We start from the raw sequence: 20,515 nt of genomic DNA, 5'->3' as shown, positions 1-20,515 counted from the left end.
TCAAAACTGAATTGATCTAGAGCCTTCTTTCTAAAACAAATGCTTAGCGATGGCGAGCTGGGGCAGGCTTACAAGGAGTGTGTGTGAGCTTGATTTGGCGCCATCATCGGTTAGCAGATGGAGCACAACGATCTCTCCCGTTCTTCCGTCGCGTCATGCTTTTGGGTAGGAACAATTTATGCGTTTCTAATAGGCATGAGGGTACAAGTTTTCGAATTATTATTTTTAGGTAAATTTGAAAAAAAAAACGAGGGATTTTTTTAGCATCAAGAAGGATGTTTGAAAGAGATACTTTTTGGGTCTCTGCATCCGAGAATTCACACATTTAAAGGTGACCACAGGGTTCTGACTGACTATGGTCGCAAAAAAGATTGTCAAGCAAATTCCACCAAGAAAAATAAATGAAAATACTCGTTTTCGGATGGATTGGCAATTAACATGGCATGTATTCATCATGCCTGGATGTGCCGCAGCTTCCGCGTGGCTTCTCTAAGGACGCGTATATCCATCCCAGAAGAACCTAGGAACGAAATGAAAATGATAAATTGATAAGCGTGTTGCTTTCGAGATTCTTCAATCAGGCATCAACTTTAGATTCTTTTTATACAGTATTTCTGATGAAAAGTTGAACTCATAATCTGAAATCTGCGCCAGCAATTAGATACTGGTAAGGATGGATTTTGGCGAGGTCAACAAGTCTGCCGCTGCTCCAACCCAACCACCTGCATGTCTCTGCCGCTCAACGGAAAACAGGGGACGAGAGAGGAATCCCTTCACATTTACTCTACTTAAATCAGAAAAAACAGAGTAGAATATGGAATGAAATGGTGCAAGATGGCAATATTAAAGGCGTGCAACATGGCCACATGCATGAAACATTCTCTCTGTGTGACTCGATCACTTGCCTTCAACACCAAGCTCGCCGGACAAGCATGCTTTTGATCAGGAGGAGGAGGAGGAGGAGGAGGAGAGGATGCAGTGCAAAAATGGTGTTGTCGGCCGGCCGGCTGAAGCAGTGGTGCGCGCTGCCTTGGCTTCACGCATGCGAGAATTGGACAGGGAATCTTCACACTGAAAATGCTATTATTGAGGACCTAGAAATTATACACTTTGAAATTCAGCAAGAAAAAATTTCTACTTACACAAAAATCTTACAAGTTGAGAATAATTAATTGTAAGTTCCAAAAACAACATGATTGGTTTTCAAGAGAGAGAGCGAGAAAGGCGTCGGCGATCGTCGAGAGAGAATGAATAATCTGCAAGAAGCCAACAACTGCTTGCTTTATTTGCAGTTTCCCGGGAAAGAAAGAGCCAATCAATCAAACAATCGTAGAGGAAGGGAAGGGGCCATGGCATTAGCACAGCAGCAGAGCAGTATCCACATGGATGTGTGGGTGGAGTGGGGTGCAAGCGATTCATCCATCCCATCTTTCCTTCCCTCGTCTTCTTTCCCTGCTCTTCTCCGGCCCTGGCCCTGGACCCCGATCAAAGTAGTTACAGTGAGCACGTCGACCCCGATCGATCATATCGTCGGTCAATGGAGATACCGACCGATGGATCGATCTAACCACGTATACCCCCTCCGAGGCCGATCGATCAAAGTGAAATGAGCAATGCTAGTAGCAGCAGTAAGTATATTGACCAGAGCAATGCGGCGATGCACACGACAATTGGTGACGGCAGGGATGCTTTGTTTTGGGAGGACCGATGGTTTGATGGCTATAGGATTGAGGAGATCGCCCCCAGCATTCATTCCCGAATCCCCAAACGCATTCGAAAGTGGTTGCAGGTTCATGAGGCGATAATGAGCGGATCTTGGGCGCACGAGGTTGGCCCCGATATGGATGGGCCGACGCTCGGGGAATTCATGGAGTTGTGGGCACGAGTCGACGCGGTGCAACTCCGGGAGGGAGTGCCGGGTGTGATCGCCTGGGCGTGGGAGCGCAGTGGAAGGTACTCTGCCCGCTCTGCGTATGCTGCCAAGTTCATGGGCAGGGTAGTGGCTCCGACGGCGATGGTGACATGGAAGAACCGGGCACCCCTGCAGTGTCGTTTCTTCCTGTGGCTTGCTGTTCGCAACCGCTGTTGGACCTCCGATCGCTTGGCTAGGACACTACTGGAATCAGCTAATTTGCTATCTGCCAGCTCTTTGCCGTCTGCTAGCGGATGGCAAAGAAGGTCTTTGCCATCAGCTACCCAAAAGCAGACGGCAAAGAAAATGGCAGACAGCAAAACAGGCCTTTGCCATCAGTCAGTTCTTTGCCGTCAGCTGGCGGACGGCAAAGAATCTTTGCCGTCAGCTGGCGGACGGCAAAGAGAGAGGTGGCCCCCCACTAACGAGCCGTTTACGGAAAAAAAACGCCCCCACTTTGCCGTCTGCTAGCAGACGGCAAAGAGACAAAACAGCGGACGGCAAACCAGATCCACACCCCCACCGCACGTTATCTCTTCTCTCCCTCTCTCCCCCCGCCGTTATCTCTTCTCTCCCTCTCTCCCCTCCCCGAGGCCCACCAGATCCGCACCCACCGCCGCCCCCGCCGCTCCTCGCTCCGCCACCTCCTCTCCTCGCCGGCCGTCTCCGCGGCCTGCCTCCTCTTCGGCCTCGCCGGGTTCCTCGCCGCCGCGGTCTCCCTCTCCCGGGCGCCCGCCGAGGCCCCGCGGGGCCGCTGCCCGGACTCCTCGCACCCGCTCTCCGTCTCCGTCGCCTGGGACCGGCGCCCCGGGGATGCCGCGGGCGGCGCCACCGACCTCCCGGCGGGCCTCGCCACCGGATCGCGCGGCAGGCACAAGGTGGGGGAGCCGCGACCTCGAACAGGAGGCCGCCGCCTGGGGCGCATTGATTCGAGCTAGGGTTTCAGTCAATCGGTCGGGACCATGGAGTCGCCGCCGCCCAAGCGCAACGCCGGCCACGTCGGCGAGGACGGAATCAGCGCCCTCCCCGACTGAAGGGGAACGCGACAGAAAACAAAAAAATTTCCGACCTACGCACCAGCCCAGGACCACTATGGAGACTGCATACATGGTTTGATCTTTTTCGTTACCGACTCGTAGCGCAGCGGGAAGTAGAGTCGATGACGATCGGCGGTGCAGATCCCCGCAGCTAGGATTTACAACCTCCCAACCGCGAGGATGTATACCCTCATCTGCTCCTCAGACAGCCCTCCGGGAGGCGGTCGAACAGCCCCCCGGACGGTGTCGCGGACAGCCCTTCGGGAGGACCTTCGAAACTCGAACGGTCACTCGGACAGCCCTTCGGGAGGACCTTCGAAACTCGGACGGTCACACGGACAGCCCTTCGGGAGGCACTCACGAACTAAGACCGAAACTACAATCTCTCTACAGAGTTGCACACATACGGTGTCATCTATCCGGCAGGGCTTCGCCGTCCAGAACTAGTTCCCACCGGAACCCAGACAGCCTTTCGGCTCTACGAAACTATTTCGCTGGGAGGGAGAGAGAAGCCAGATCATGCATGGCACTTGTATGTGAGAAGGGATCCTCCTTTAGGCAGCCCCCTCCACCCCTATTTATAGGCCAAGCCCAAGGGTGGCTTCTCCAAGAAGCCAAGGGGGGAAATACCAAAAAGGCCCTCAAGGTGGCTTCTCCAAGAAGCCAAGCAAAAAGCACTTTCACTATTCATGACGACATTTTTCAGCGTCCGTCGAACTGAAAATATTTATGTGGGCTCAGAACATTTCCAGTACCCACTAAAATAATTTTCAACGCGTTTCGAAACAATTTCGGTTTAGTGATTTTCATCTGCGAAAAGCAAACAAGAATGCGTTTTCACTATTCATGAAGACAATTTTTCGCGTCCACTAATCCGAAAATATTTCTGTGGGTCTTAGAATAATTCCAGTACCCACTAAAATGATTTTGGATTTGTTCTGAAACAATTTCAGATTAGTGAATTTCATCTGCGAAAAACAGCCAAAGCGGTACCGGCAGCTCCGAAACATTTTCGGTTTTTATTTCTGAAAATTCCAAAAAGTTTCCAGAATGATTCTGGCACCCTCCAAGAATTATCAAGCATGTGCCGAAACCATTTTGACTTAATGGCATACCCCGAAACAACTTTTTCGGTTTCACCGAAACTCATCCGGTGACCTCTCTCTGCGGAACTTTTCCGCTGTCCGAAACTTTTCGGTGTCCGAAACTTTTTTGGTGATTTTCTCTCAGACTCCCTGTCTAGTATTCAGCAGATAGATGACCCTTAAGCGTGTGACCCTATAGGTTCGGTGAAGTATAGACATGACCCGGAACCCCTTCCGATCAATGATCAACATCGGAGCCGTGGACACCCATATTGACCCCTATACCCACACGAATGAATATTCGAGTGAACCTCCAGTTGCAGTGAGCTATTCCTGTTGCTTCGCGATATGTTACAAATACCCGAGGTGAGACATGTTGGCATTCCCGTGGATCAACAACTTGTCCACTTTGCTAGTTACCTCGTTACCGGTATTGTTCTCTTTTCTCGTTATCGTGTTCCGGCATCCCCGTGATCAAATCACAAAGTGTCTGGCCAGACGATGATGGATACCGTAACACCGAGAGGGCCCGAGTATATCTCTCCATCATCGGAGGAGCAAATCCCAATCTCGAGCTATCAAGTTACTTAACACTTTCCCATGAACCCGTAAGCCACCGTAATAGCCATCCAGTTACGGATGACGTTTAACAAACCCCAAAGTTCATGAAGCAAGCATGAATAAACTCGATACTCTCATGGTCTAAGGAATTATGCAAACATTAACTATCTCTGTGTTATAAACCATTAACTTGTGACGAATGTATCTCATAGCATAACATCAATTCGGGTCGATTCAACACAAATGTCCTTCCTGACATTGTGCCCTCAAAGTTGCTTGGCATAGACATGCCCATGATTGGGAAAACATAATCATCATGCAACACTTGAGCTAGTCTTAGAGGCACGACTAGGAATACAATTTATCGTTTATTATTCCACACGTGCATATGGGTTCTCCCCAGAGCCTTTATGGATATACGGGCTCGGGAACCACAGCAGTTATAGCATGGAACATAAACATAATTATGAACTCGGAGATAAATAATATCATTTATGATTGCCTCTAGGGCATATCTCCTACAGACTCCCACTTGCACTAGAGTCAATAATCTAGCTTATGCTAATGCACTTCACACCTGTGGCACACCGGTGTAAATATGCTTCACTTGTGGTATAGCCTGATGTCCAACGGATCTGACGACTTCAGTTCCGTGTGTATCTTTGCATGTCCTCGCGTTTTCACGTTTTCACAAAATTCATATTTTGTGTGGACTTGGCTTTGTATGTATGTGAATCACAGGTCGAACCTGGATTCCTCAGACTGAGTTATGGAGCAACTACCTGCAGTAGTGTCCCATTGTCAAAAGCCATCTTGGAACTATACTAAGTTCATGAATGAACTATATGATTCAACATCTTCTTTGTCGCTTCTAAAGCGTCAACATACTTAGCCCTTGTTATAGAATTCGCCACAGTAACTAGTTTGAAAAAATTCCAACTAACTGTGCCACCACATTGTGTGTTACACAAAACCTTTAATTTAAATCGAAAATCGCATGGAGAAAAGATGAAGACTCTATCGATGTAACATTTTACAACGAACTCTTCATGATCTCTGCTTGCGAGAAAACCATGTCATCAGTACTTACTCTAGTACTCTGTGACATCTTTCACTGTTGTCCCATGATCAGTAATTTGATAACTTTGGTATCCATACTCGCAACACCTTGGGAGTATCGGACATATCTGGTTGTTTTACATACCATGGAATACATGATTAATCCAAACACAAAAGTGTGTGGAATCTGCATCATGTATTTACTCATCAGTGTTTTGGGACACTGAGTCTTGCAAAAACTCTTTCCATGTGACTTTGGCAAGAATCACTCCTTGGCGTTTTAAATGCTAAAAGGTTTTAGCATCTTGTCAATATGTATTCATTGCTTAGCCCCATTAGGTAAATCTATCTCCATAGATCATCATGCCTAATATTGAGGCTATTTAGCCTAAGCACTTCATCGAAAAACTATTTTCAAATGAAGTCCTAATTTGTGTCAAGAAATTTATTTCCAATTACCAATGTGCCAAGCACATGAGGTTTTTAGAAATATTATTACGCTCCCACTTACTTTCTTGAATTACAAGCATCTTCGTTACCCATTTATGAAGTCAAACCCCTTTGACCATTTCATCAAAGCACGAAGATTCCAACTCCATTTTGCTCTCTTCTGTCCATCGCTGGAACTCTGAAGTTTGCACCCTTACTAGCATCCTCTGGATAGACAAAATGCCTTGGACTGTAACACATGCAAGTCCTTGGTTTCATTTCCATCAGATGGAAATCCTATTGTCATCCATGTTTCATATCTCATGATTGAAATATGTATTAATTGCTAGTTCAACCCGAACCGACTTTAAGCATCGCTACGATGAAAACAACCTCATCGTAGTCAACTCTTGAACTTGTTATTTCAACAAGTCGAGCTTTATGGATAAAACATTTTTATCCACATCAGTTTTAAGTTCCATAAATATTCGTTAGACTCTAAGTCTTCCGAAAGGTGTATCAAGGTTTTAATCTTGAATCACTTATATGGAAACTAACTCGGGTTGTATTGGCATTTAGCCAATTCCGGAGTCAGGGCCCATCAACGCTTCCTTGTGTATCGTAGGTATAATGTTGTCTAACAACAATATCTCGTTTGCGCACCTGAGAGGTTTGCACGAGCCTTGCCTACGTGGTTCAGCTGCAAGTTCGACCGAAGTTCGTACATTTTATTGTAGAGACTTCTGTATCAGTCACAGTAGGAAACTCTGGAATTTCTTCCAAGATCTCTTTCCTTTGATCTGATGAAGATACTGTTTATCTCGTCGAGTTGCACTATTCTCCCACTCACCTTTTAGAAAGAACCATTCTCTTTAAAAGCACACCGTTTCGCGGCAAAACTATTTGCCTCGGTATAGTGAGGGAGGAATACCCAACATTTTGGTATAACCTACAAAGTAGCACTTGTCTGATTTGGAATAGGTTTGTAACCTTTTACACAAGCCCCATATTCCAAATGTTAAGAAAAGATATAACATGGTTGGGCGTACCATACCATGGCTTCATTTCAACAGACCCGATGTAGCTCTTTTCAGTGTAAAAGCCGCAGTCTCTAAAGCATCACTTTAAAAAGGATAATGGCAAATTTATTTATGTCATCTTTGACCTTACCATGTCATAAATGGTTTGATTACATCTCCACGGACTTTCCACTTGCAGTGGTGTTCCGGGAGGTGCAAGTTTATGAAACCCCTTTCACAACTCATCAGACATTCGCTAAACATGTAACTCAAATATTCCTTTGTGCAATCAAATTGCAGAAACATAATTTTCTTGTTACAATAACTTCTACTTCATTTTTGAGAACCTTTCGAATGATTTCAAAAGATCCAGACTTACGTCTCATCAAGTAAATATCCATATATCCACTTGAGTCATTTCTGAAGATAAATAAATCCACCACTAACAACACTTATCGGACTACACACATCAAATGTATGATCACTAATAAGTTTGTTGTTCGTTCCTTATGGCCTGTGAACGGTATTTTAGTCACTTTACTTTTCGGAGGAAAGTTGCAAGTGTCAGATGATTCAAAATCAAAAAGACTTCAAAATCCATCATAATGGAATTTTCCATGCGGGTTTCTCCAATGTGACCAAATGTAGTGCCACACTTGTGTGGTATTCTTTTAGTCTTGCGACATTTAGCGTCAGTGTTATGGATGTATCATATTACCCTCAATATTCATAACATACGTCCCATCGATGATGGAAGTATGGCCCTTATGTTATTCATAATACTTAACAACAATTGTTGTTTTTATGAACAACTCTTTTGCAACAAACATTGTGCAATGGGCTAGAGTGTATGAAACTCTAAAATGAATTATGAAAGTAAACCCAGAGGTATTGTATTATTATCAATATTCATAACATACATCTCATTCATAATGAAAGTATGGCCCTTGTGTTATTCATAACATCGAACATAAAAAGTTCTCTTATGAAAAACCTTCTTGCAAGATGCCTTATGCAATGGGATAGAGTTTGTAAAACTCTAAATGAATTATGAAAATAAATACAGACGGCAATACACCGATGGAAGGTATAGTAACATTTACTATGTTCCCTGTGTATACCTTAACCTCATTTCTAGCTAGTCTTTCAGGCCATAGTAGTTCTTACATCGAGTTGCAACAGAATGCAATCGAGCGGGCATTTTTGTGATGAACTCACAATACCCAAGAATTAGTGATTAACATGTTTAACCATAATTCGCAAGAACTATATCTTTGACCAGCCTTCTATACATCAAAAACTTGTATGACATTCATACATGAGCTGGATATTCCAGTCTTCCTTCCTTTTGCCTTTATACTTCTAGCAGTTTAACTTTTAGTATTTCTCCTACTCTCAGAAGAAGCACCCAACTTAAGAGTGGCATTAGCCCCGGACTTCCTAGGCGTGTAAGTCATACCAACACCCTTTGGACACTTCCTTTCTCTTTAAGTTGTTGTTTTATTCACCTTTCATTATATGACAGGCGTTCTTCTGGATCCCTTTCCCAACAGTCAAATGCATAGTAAACACTTTTACTAATACTTGCAAACAAACATTGCTTTGTTTGTATCTGAAAATAATTTTCAGTTCCATGAATATCATATAACTATCCCAACTTTCGAAGTTTGGGTTTCATGGAAGCAAACATATTCCACTTGACCGTAACAGAATTCTAGCTTTTGGATCGAAGGACGAGAGTCACATGATCCATAGCATTAGCGGGAGGATACGGAAAGCATGCGATAGGACAAAGTCCTTCTCGGCACTTTTGAGGACAATCCTCATATTACGTTACCAATCGTAAAGTTTTAACCAGATATTTAACAACTATTCAATTTTAATAGGGAAGGTGGAAACGCGAGCCATTATTCTACAACTATTTTGCATATAACACTTAGACAATGTTCATAATTAATTGCACTAAGAATTAAACATGTTAATTCAACAGTGCGCTCCCACTCAAATCAATATCTCTCAAAATTGATTGTGAGTGATACAAGACCCACATTTCAATTGTTCGCCATTGGTGTAACACCACTGATGATGAAAAATCTCAACCGGTAGGCCAACTTGCCAATCACATCTCTATGTGACTCTTGTTCATCTTTCGATGCGTGTGTTCCGAGCTCATGACGGTCATGCCTGAACGTCAAGACAACCAAGTGATCTCGCTGCGAGGTCTCAACTCACCCGCCTCACACTTCTCTAATCGTTCGTACCCGTGTGACACGGCGCACCCCGAAAAGATAGGTGCCGTGACGGTGCTACACTTGGGAGAACACTAACTACTTGGTATTTTTGTGAGAGATCACCCTAATAAAAGGCGACTACCGCGCAATCAAGAAGGGTGCATCATAAGGGATAAACATCTCAGGCAATTCATAATAGCATGATATGGTATAGCCCTTTCTGACGGAGAAGTCTTTCATTTCTTCGTCTTCGGCATTCGCGTTGGTTTTCACCTTCGCGAAGATTGCCACCACCTTGTCGATGCACCAGATAATATTGCTATCTCTATAGCTAACAAAATAATGCATTACAACAAGGTTGACACGCAGGTCATTAAAGTGCAATCATATGGCTCCAACCATCATGCCGAATCATGACACGCAGGTCATATTAATCAAATTACATCATATAGTCATCTCATACATAATCGAATTAGTATGAGCACTGCTATACCACATCATATGCACATCCTGCAAAACCAAGTTAGACGCCTCTAATCGGTTTATGCAAAATTTATTTTACGTGGCTTCTAAGGTTTTGACTTAAACCGCAGCGACCAACGTTTTATCATCAAGTATGATTATTCAAGTTGCTAGATTAACATCTCGGGGTGTATGAAACACGGGATAATTAAATCTCAAGCCCCATACTAAACTTCGTCATACGCATGACCCCCGTGCAGATCATATCTGCAATGCCCTTTCATCTGCGAATTTCATCTTTCTTTTGACTACGGCAGAACCCAAAGAACTGATAGCACTTCCATGATCAATCAGGATCACGGATTGCCAGAACTTTGTCAAATTCCACCATGCTGTCTCGAGATTGAGCAAACGGAAATTCTAGGGAAGCAACAAGAACCTCGGGTAACAGATTTCATCTGTCACCCGCATAAATAATTTTCAGCAATAGATCTCATCTACTACCTAATTATATTATGCAATACCCATACATCTCCATGTATTCTAGATCGAAACCTGCATCTACGCATAGCACGGCTCTTGATGCCACTGAAGGGGAACGCGACAGAAAACAAAAAAAATTTCCGACCTACGCACCAGCCCAGGACCACTATGGAGACTGCATACATGGTTTGATCTTTTTCGTTACCGACTCGTAGCGCAGCGGGAAGTAGAGTCGATGACGATCGGCGGTGCAGATCCCCGCAGCTAGGATTTACAACCTCCCAACCGCGAGGATGTATACCCTCATCTGCTCCTCAGACAGCCCTCCGGGAGGCGGTCGAACAGCCCCCCGGACGGTGTCGCGGACAGCCCTTCGGGAGGACCTTCGAAACTCGAACGGTCACTCGGACAGCCCTTCGGGAGGACCTTCGAAACTCGGACGGTCACACGGACAGCCCTTCGGGAGGCACTCACGAACTAAGACCGAAACTACAATCTCTCTACAGAGTTGCACACATACGGTGTCATCTATCCGGCAGGGCTTCGCCGTCCAGAACTAGTTCCCACCGGAACCCAGACAGCCTTTCGGCTCTACGAAACTATTTCGCTGGGAGGGAGAGAGAAGCCAGATCATGCATGGCACTTGTATGTGAGAAGGGATCCTCCTTTAGGCAGCCCCCTCCACCCCTATTTATAGGCCAAGCCCAAGGGTGGTTTCTCCAAGAAGCCAAGGGGGGAAATACCAAAAAGGCCCTCAAGGTGGCTTCTCCAAGAAGCCAAGCAAAAAGCACTTTCACTATTCATGACGACATTTTTCAGCGTCCGTCGAACTGAAAATATTTATGTGGGCTCAGAACATTTCCAGTACCCACTAAAATAATTTTCAACGCGTTTCGAAACAATTTCGGTTTAGTGATTTTCATCTGCGAAAAGCAAACAAGAATGCGTTTTCACTATTCATGAAGACAATTTTTCGCGTCCACTAAATCCGAAAATATTTCTGTGGGTCTTAGAATAATTCCAGTACCCACTAAAATGATTTTGGATTTGTTCTGAAACAATTTCAGATTAGTGAATTTCATCTGCGAAAAACAGCCAAAGCGGTACCGGCAGCTCCGAAACATTTTCGGTTTTTATTTCTGAAAATTCCAAAAAGTTTCCAGAATGATTCTGGCACCCTCCAAGAATTATCAGGCATGTGCCGAAACCATTTTGACTTAATGGCATACCCCGAAACAACTTTTTCGGTTTCACCGAAACTCATCCGGTGACCTCTCTCTGCGGAACTTTTCCGCTGTCCGAAACTTTTCGGTGTCCGAAACTTTTTTGGTGATTTTCTCTCAGACTCCCTGTCTAGTATTCAGCAGATAGATGACCCTTAAGCGTGTGACCCTATAGGTTCGGTGAAGTATAGACATGACCCGGAACCCCTTCCGATCAATGATCAACATCGGAGCCGTGGACACCCATATTGACCCCTATACCCACACGAATGAATATTCGAGTGAACCTCCAGTTGCAGTGAGCTATTCCTGTTGCTTCGCGATATGTTACAAATACCCGAGGTGAGACATGTTGGCATTCCCGTGGATCAACAACTTGTCCACTTTGCTAGTTACCTCGTTACCGGTATTGTTCTCTTTTCTCGTTATCGTGTTCCGGCATCCCCGTGATCAAATCACAAAGTGTCTGGCCAGACGATGATGGATACCGTAACACCGAGAGGGCCCGAGTATATCTCTCCATCGTCGGAGGAGCAAATCCCAATCTCGAGCTATCAAGTTACTTAACACTTTCCCATGAACCCGTAAGCCACCGTAATAGCCATCCAGTTACGGATGACGTTTAACAAACCCCAAAGTTCATGAAGCAAGCATGAATAAACTCGATACTCTCATGGTCTAAGGAATTATGCAAACATTAACTATCTCTGTGTTATAAACCATTAACTTGTGACGAATGTATCTCATAGCATAACATCAATTCGGGTCGATTCAACACAAATGTCCTTCCTGACATTGTTCCCTCAAAGTTGCTTGGCATAGACATGCCCATGATTGGGAAAACATAATCATCATGCAACACTTGAGCTAGTCTTAGAGGCACGACTAGGAATACAATTTATCGTTTATTATTCCACACGTGCATATGGGTTCTCCCCAGAGCCTTTATGGATATACGGGCTCGGGAACCACAGCAGTTATAGCATGGAACATAAACATAATTATGAACTCGGAGATAAATAATATCATTTATGATTGCCTCTAGGGCATATCTCCTACACCGACCACCTCCTCCTCGACATCCTCGAGCGCCTCCACCTGCGCGAGGCGGTCCGCGCCGGCGCGCTCTCCACGCGGTGGCGGCACCTCCCCAGCCACCTCTCGCTCGTGCACCTCGACGCCGGTCACTTCCGCGGCGCCACATCGCTCCAGGTCATGGACGCGTTCGCGGGCGCGGCGCGGGCCTTGCTCACTCGGGTGCCTCCCGCCGAGGGAGTGTGCGAGAGTGGTGCCCTCAAGGTGCTCGTCCTCAGCTTCTACACGTCTTCCCCTCACCTGACCTCATTAGCACTTGCAGTAGGCTCAGGCACCTCAGCTTGAGATTCTGCAGACTGCTTGATCTGCACTCCACGCTCAAGATCGATGTGCCATGCTCTGAGCTCCAGGAGCTTGAGTTCATCGGCCTTTTGTGCACACGGATCGAGCTCGTCTCTGTCCCCAAGCTTAGACAAGTGGAGTGCAAATGTTGGCTCTTCAATAACCCTCCAGTGCGCTTTGGCTACGTTCCTGAGCTTCGCGGTTTAGTACTCGCTTCTAAAGCTAAGGCATGGCAAGAGCCATTCGCGCTTAGCGAATGCCTGTCAACGAGTGTTGATGCCAGGAACCTGTCAACACTGACTCTGTGTTTTGGGTACCAAATGGTATACTTAATTTCTGCGCACCACTTAAATATAAATCTTCTGCATCGTCATACCATGTCTTCTCTACCAGTTTCAGTTGTGCATGTATGTTCTTGCTGCAGATTTGGATTCAGCCAGAACCTCCGAAGCAGCTCATTGCTATATTCAGAAACCTGACCTCTGTGCGTCTGGGGCCAACTAGTACCAAGATTTTTTTAACTTGGTACCACAGAAAGATGTATACCTAAAAAGTGCCCTGGGGCCACATGTTAGTGACACATGAATGGCACTTCACAACTTGAATGTGTCGTGGTTGTGGTTGTGGGATGTGCCGTGGCGCGGTGGTGCTGGATGTGCCCACGTCGCCGGCGGTGCTGGATGTGCCGTGGCGCGGTGGTGCCCCTGGGTGGCGCCTCTATGCTGCGGTGCCCCTGGTTGGCGCCTTCGTGCCCGTGCCCTCACTGGTGCCGCCGTTGTGGTGCTCTCTGGCAAGCTCCGGCTTGTTGTGGTGGTGTTGGTTGTGATGCTGGTCACACCATAGTGATGGTGTGGCTGCATCCTACTTCGGCTACAACTCCTTTTGGTGAGCTTCTCCTTGCTCCCCTCCTGATCTCTCTAATGCATAGCTCTAGATCTTGATCTTGTGGGATGTGAGGCTCTATTAGCTGTGGTTAGCTGCTGTAGATGAGCATCAACTTGTATTGGAGCTCTCTGTGATGATTCTTGCTGTGTCAGGGTTTTGGTCAGTGACCATCTATGTGTATTTGTGAAGTATATATACTCCTGTACTGCTCTGTTCTGTTTAGTTGATCCTGGAGTTGTTACTTTGGTCAGTTACTTTACTCATGAACGGATACTCACTTGTTCTTAGTTATTTTACTTCTAATACTGATATGAACAGATACCACTTGGTTTGACTATTCCTATTTGTCTCTTTCTAATAGCCTATGAACAGATGCTATACTTGGTTTTGGCTGTTACTTTCCTAGTTTTCTACTGATAAGACAGATACTACATCTGATTTGGGCAGTGATGCTGGTCTGAGCCCCCCTCTCTTAGGCTTAATTTACATGTGACTATCCCTGTGCTGTGATGAACTAGCCCTGGCACTTCCAGGCTGTCTGAGCACATAATCCCTCAAGTATACCTTGAGGTCTTCTGTAGCTCTCCTTAATAGTTATCTCTTCTAAGCTGCTGGTGGTTGGATGTGTTGGGACTTGGTCTGGTTGGCTGATTATCTTGATCTCAAGTACTGGCTCCTAGGGCATTGCATTTCACCAAGTGAAATGCTACATTTCTACTCCTAACCCATTCTCTCTTTCTTAGTGTTTTTGTTATGCAGGTTGGAAGAAAAGAAGAAGATCCGGAGAAGATCTTAGTAATAAGATAGTCTTTTAGGAAAATAGATATTTAGTTTTAGATCATTCCTTGTAATATTTGTTGGATATGTGTTCATGGATATGTGTTGGATATATATGTGTTCATGACTATATATTGGTAACATGTGTTGGATATATATGTGTTCATGAGTATTGGTAATATGTGTTGGATATGCTATATTGGTCATATATATATATGTGTGTTTGATTTTCTGTGAAAATGAATTGATATAAGAAGAAACAGAATTAATGCCTATTTGGTCTCTTTGCCATCTGCCAACAGATGGCAAAGAGCCTGCAGCCTTTGCCGTCAGCTGGCGGACGGCAAAGGCTGCCGTTAGCCACCTAACGGACACTAACACTACTCATTTTGCCGTCCGCTTCTTTGCCGTCCGCCGCAGATGGCAAAGAGCCTTTGCCGTCCGCCGCCTAGAAGCAGACGGCAAAGTAGGTCTTTGCCGTAGCCTTCTTTGCCGGAGCCTTTTGCCGTCCGCGGCTGACGGCAAAGGTCTTTGCCGTCCGCCTTTCGAGCCTTTGCCGTCCGCCGTGGCAGACGGCAAAGTAGCTGTTTCCTGTAGTGGGAGGAGCCTGTCGCACCAGGACGCTTGCCCGCTTTGCGACCAGGAGGAGGAAACGATGAATCATATCATGTTGCACTGTGCTTTCTCCAGGAAGTTTTGGTTCCAGATATGCACGGCGTTGGGCAAGCCAGGGTGGACTCCAGGACCTGACGACACGTTGCCGGAGTGGTTGCTCAACAAGAACATAGAGGGCACACCGGGCAAGGACGTGAGATCCATCATCATACTTGCTCTCTGGGAGCTATGGAAGCATCGCAACAGGATCGTTTTTGACGGGGATTCCCCTTCGCTCGCTAGGCTAGTTCGTAGGTGCCTTACTGAGGGTAGAGCCTGGAAGACGGCGGGCCTCATAAGGACGGACATGGAGCACTTCTTCGGGCAGATTCACATGTGGGCAATGGACGAGACGTAGAGCTAGACTAGGGTACGGTGGCGAGGGTGTTTTGTAGCACCTTCGGTGGCGTGGGTGTGTTGTAACACCCTCGGTGGAGAGTCCTTGTACCCCTTTCTCTCTTTAATGCAAGATACGCATGCTATGCATATTCGAGAAAAAAAGTATACTGACCAAATCTTATTCTTACCGCCGCTACTTATGTCAACGCATGCATGCGTCCCCATGTAGATGTAGTACGAGCAACTGAGCATGAGAGAGAAAAGCAATTCTCCCATTCACGGGAGGTACCATGCATGGGAGAGTCGTTGATTTTTCTTGAAGATCTGATGCCATGCATTGATGGTTTAATGCTGCTGATACTTGCTACATCTTTCTCTGACACATGAAAGCACACTGTCCCGGCTAGGCTCCACCATCCCATACTTTTTTATTCTATTGCCAAGTTAAAATCTACTTTATCTTTTGAATCAAAAGTATAATGTATGACCCATTTGCATATATGTGTTTATGACAACGAGAACTTTAAAACTAGACCACTTTTGAATGTATTTTAACAAGTTTGAAAATTCATGTTCCAAAACATGGTGAAACACTGTAAAATTAAGAAGAATTAATTTGATACACATCGGCAGAGATTGTAACATTATGATACACAACGGAACACGGCGAGCCATAGTGTAATAGTTAGATTTTTTTTCTTTATGAAATAGAATGCAACATTATTAAAAAAATTACATGGAATTAAAACAATTGTACGAAGCAAGTTTGAAGCATGGTTATTTAGTTGTCTAAAAACTAATTTCCAAAATATATTCAATATTAGTCTTGTTTTAAAGATCTTATCGAAAAAAACAATTACGCAAACAGAATGTAAATGAGGCTGCCCCGGCCCCGACCTCGCCGGAGCTCCCCTTCCGCCTAGGGTTTCCGCGCCGCCGCCGGCCAATGGAGATACCGACCGATGGATCGATCTGACCACGTTTAAACCCTCCGAGGCCGATCGATCAAAGATTCAAAGTGAAATGTACGGGCGACAGCAGCTGACCGATGCATGCATGCATGCATGTAAACTGCGACTCACCGACCAGATCTTATCTTACCGCTGCTACTCATGTCAACGCATGCATGCAGACGCTAAAATGCATGCTACTCTAGCTAGCTAACGAGCGAGCGCACCGCACGGCACCTGGTCCTGGGGCACACATGGACATGGTGCACGCGTTCTGCCGAATTGAGCAACATGTAGACATGTAGTATGTGATGAGGTGAAGCAGAGTTGGTCGCTGCATCTGCATGCGCCGACGCCGATTGCCCTGAACTCAAGCCGGCCGTCAACGCCAGACCCCACAAACTTGCACTAGTGCAGCGATAGAGTCTTTGATTTTGTGGTGGAGTGGTGGATGATAAACCTATCTACTCCCTCAGTTCGGAATTACTTGTCGCGAAAATGGATGTATCTAAAAGTTCTAGATATATCCATTTCCGAGACAAGTAATTCCGAACGGAGGGAGTATCTATCTATCTATCCAACGCCAGCACCATCGATGATCATTAGTGCATCATTATGGATGGCATGGTGGTGCCCCGTGGTCCACCATCACGCACGCGCGGCACCAGGATGATTCATCTTGCGCTTGTATAACACTACGTACATCGCAGGAGCACGATGGTTGAGAAGAGGGCTTAATGTGTACTTAAGCTTGATGTGTACTATATCTACAGCAGCAGCAACGATTTCCCTATGTATATATCTGCACGCACGCATGCTGCAGCGGTGGGTGTGGTGTGCTGGTGCAGTGATGTGAATTACAGAATTAGGGAGTGTGTCAATTCGTTGTGGAAGTGTGGTTTTCGACCTAGTTTCTCATATAAACAGGACCAAGTTTAATTTTTATTATGAAATCACACGAACACCCTACCCTCTTGACGAGGTCCCGTCCAAAAAAAAGTTGTGCTTTTTGTAAAAAAGAATTGTAAAAGTGTGACCACGTGACTTGAGATTATACTTGAACTCTCCCGGTCTCTGCACCCGAGAATGCCCGCGGCTAAAAACTTATCGCAGAGAGACTTCATTAAAAAACTAAAACAAGTATGTTTCATATGAAGGCTTTTTGGGTTCATAGGATAGGAATATCATGGGAATAGATAAATAGAGAAAGGGATGTCATTTCATTCATAGGATAGGAAGTTTTTCATTGGGTCTAGGCTAATGTTTTTTCTTTCTTTGAAATGTGGAGGATTGGTTCCTAACATACGAAATTCATTTCTACAAACCAAAAGTTCTAAAAGATTTTTTCATACAAAATTTGTATCCTTCCAAATTTACAAAATTTCCGTAAACTAGGCCGGATTTTGCAGATAACAGGGCATGCTCTGGACGTGTCATGGCGTGCGAGTAAAATGTTTGTGCGGCAGGTCCAGCGTGACGCGTCCAACCACAAGCCGCGTGCAGGTTGAATAATTCAGAAAAACCGATCAATGGAAAAGGGAAATAAGCCTGCCCGCTTTTGAGATTCTTGAGGGGCCCCCTTTTGACCTTATTTTTGCTTGTGCAAAATGAAAAGGGCAAACTCGATCATGATCTGGTCTGAATGAAATCTACACCAGCAATTTGATAATAGGATTTTGGTGAGGTTAAACATTCGGCCTCTCTGCTGCTCCAACCCAACCAACCACCTGTGTCTCAACGGAAAACAGGGGAAATGGCGCGAGAGGGGTCTTTTATCACATGTACTACTTTAATCATCAGAAGAGAACAGGAGAACTAAATTAGTCCAAGTCTGCTAATGATGTAGTACCATTACAATATCGAAAAGTAATGCAATTTGGCAATATTAAAAGCGTGAAACCTGGCCACCTGAAACATTCCTCTGTGGCAGATCACTTGCATTCAACACCAAGCTCGGCCGGCCATGCGGGATCGGGAGGATAAGGAGGAGGAGATTAAACACAAACGGTCTTCGTTTCGTGGACTAATTGCTTTTTCAGCAACAAAAAGTTGCTCTCGAAAAGAAAAAGGTTTGGCCCTCGCGTCATCTTGTCGGACGACTAGGTTTCCCCTTCCGCTCTCATCCGAGATGGCCGGCAAGCCCGTGCAGGCACCCGTGACGGTGGGGGCAAGGATCTCGTCACTCCGCCCTCACACGGAGGACTATGGACTCAACCCCAGATCGTGTGGCGGTAGCGACTTTGCAGCAGGCGACGCTCATGGGTGGTGAAGCTGGTCGATGCGCTCGACCACGTGGGCAGTGACCAGTGAATCATCGATAGAAGTCAGTAGCAGCGCGGAGCTCCTCCTCCTTGCTGGATTTGGAGGTACTCCGCTATTATCTCTCTTGCGCCGGTCTTGGCTACTAGCGGGCTCCGTCGGAGCTAAATCCGGCAGATCCCTCGCTAGGGTATCCTAAGCTAGTCTACTTGGCATGATGGTAACAGAGACGAGGTTTCTCCCAGGTTCGGGCTCTTCAGGGTAGATAATACCCTACGTCTTGCGTTGAGGTGTGTACAAAGTATAAAATATTGATATATTGTAAGTTGTCTATCTACGAGCCCGGGCCCTGTTTTATATAGCCTACCGGGACCCTAGGTTATATGGATCCTAGTCAGCTACGTATGAGGAGGTAGAATCTTCCACGAATCCAGCTTCTTGTCTTGTACGTCAAGTTGCCTGGAATCTCTAGTTATATGTCATGGGCCACCCTATGTGACCCAGGACGAAACCGACAAAGGGGGTCCTCAGCACGGCCTACCAACCGAGAGTAGTCGTGGCGAGAGCCCCCTTAGCCGGGACATGGTCAGTAGCCCTGAACCGGTCTTCAAGCATGGCTGCACCTCGAGCCATCCATGTTGCACGTCGTTTTCTGTCGCCAGTATTGATACAGGTTCAATGAAGTGTCTTTGGAAGAGTGCATTCACGCATCCGAGCTCCAACATTGGACTGCATCCGTGCTGATGCAGAGCACCTCGGTTTCGAAAATGTTGAAGGAGTTAGGAGTATAGCCAAGACGCATGCGGGAACTGCTTCCCGCGCAGACGGCCAGTTTGGTGGAAGAACTTCCACGCTCCATCATGAAGGTTACCCAGTCTGGTTCTGACAAGCCAGACCGGTCTCATCCACAGGCCCACCTGGCCACATGGCGTCTTTGACCTGATGGTCAACGTGACGTGCAGGAGTGGGTTAGGGGCCCAGCAAGGTCATGTCCCATCAAGAGGGGTCATGTGCCTCGATCCCTACACGAGGATTAACGACAATGCCTTGATTTTCATGCATAATCGTCACTTAAGCATGGGAAAAACAAAGGAATTCGTTGCCACGTGGCAGCATTAACCTGCCGCCATTGCACATTTACCCCCTCCTAACAAAAGGAGGAGGCGATACAGGGGGAAGCTTTATGGTCAGTCCCCTCGCAGTCATCTTCTTCCTCGTGCCCTAACCTCCAAACGCTCAAGTGCTCCATAGTCCACCGCCATCAAGCATTATTCTTCGCGCATCGCAGCGCCGCACCACCACTGGAGCCATGTCTGGAGAGCGCAAGATGCAAAAGGGAGGCAAGGCGGTCAACACCGTCAAGGGCACCGTGGCGTAGCTGAAGCCGGGGGCTCCCTCCTTGACAAAGGGAAAGTCGAAGCCCTCCATCATGGTGCAAGCCCACATGTGAGCTGCGTATGGGAGGTCCCAGTCAGCCCAGATGTTTGGACTGGCCATGCATTTGTTTTAGAAAGAAGGCTTTAGATCAATCCAGTTTTGAATTAACGAAGTCATCAACTGTTCATGAATCAGAGCGTCTACAACCAGAGGCCCCCATATCCTTCATAAACGTCCGGACGGCCTGCCTGGTCACTGCCCAGAAAGCAAACTGCCACCCAACCGGACTGTGCATAGCGATGGCGAGCTGGGGCTGGGTTACAGGCAGTGTCATGAGCTTGATTTGGCGTAATCATAGGTTAGTGGATGGAGCACAGCGATCTCTCCCGCTCTTTC

This window comes from Aegilops tauschii, chromosome 5, assembly GCF_002575655.3.
Source record: "Aegilops tauschii subsp. strangulata cultivar AL8/78 chromosome 5, Aet v6.0, whole genome shotgun sequence".
NCBI lineage: Eukaryota > Viridiplantae > Streptophyta > Magnoliopsida > Poales > Poaceae > Aegilops > Aegilops tauschii.
The sequence above is the reverse complement of the archived record's forward strand: the minus strand, read 5'-3'. Positions refer to the sequence as shown.